The following is a 549-nucleotide window of genomic DNA, read 5'->3' on the forward strand; positions in this document are numbered from 1 at the left end:
AATGATACATTTTAAAATAACACCTTGCTAAAATATACATACTTGATACACAGTCTGAAATATATTCAGAGTAAGAGTAAAGTCAAAACACACACCTTTTAAAATTTAGCCTAATTGAGTCTTCTTCACAAAATGTTGAGATGTTGCATTAGTTCTGTATGGCCTGATGTTTATATTAATGTTAAGTTTTAGATCATACCCTCTGTATATAAAATTCATGTGGGGGTCAGCTGAGATTCTCCTTACTGCTTCTAATTGCATTGCACTGTAAGTCTCCAAACTTTATTCAGGAATAAATATCTTTTGGGAGGCATGCCTTCTAAGTAAGGAATTACTTTTTGTATGTTAGATGCAGGAGTTTTAAATAGGTGCTTACATTTCATATTTGGTATTAGCTATAGATTTTTTATTTGTTTTAAAAATGATTCTGAGAACTTCAGTGATTACTTCTGTGACGATCATTTTTGGCAGGGGCTATCTTTCTCCTCAGATCTGTGATGTGTGTGTGTGTGTGTGTGTGTGTGTGTGTGTGTATGTGTGTGTGTGTAT

The sequence above is a fragment of the Bison bison genome, unplaced genomic scaffold (assembly GCF_000754665.1).
Source record: "Bison bison bison isolate TAMUID 2011002044 unplaced genomic scaffold, Bison_UMD1.0 scf7180017864533, whole genome shotgun sequence".
NCBI classification, from domain to species: Eukaryota; Metazoa; Chordata; class Mammalia; order Artiodactyla; family Bovidae; genus Bison; species Bison bison.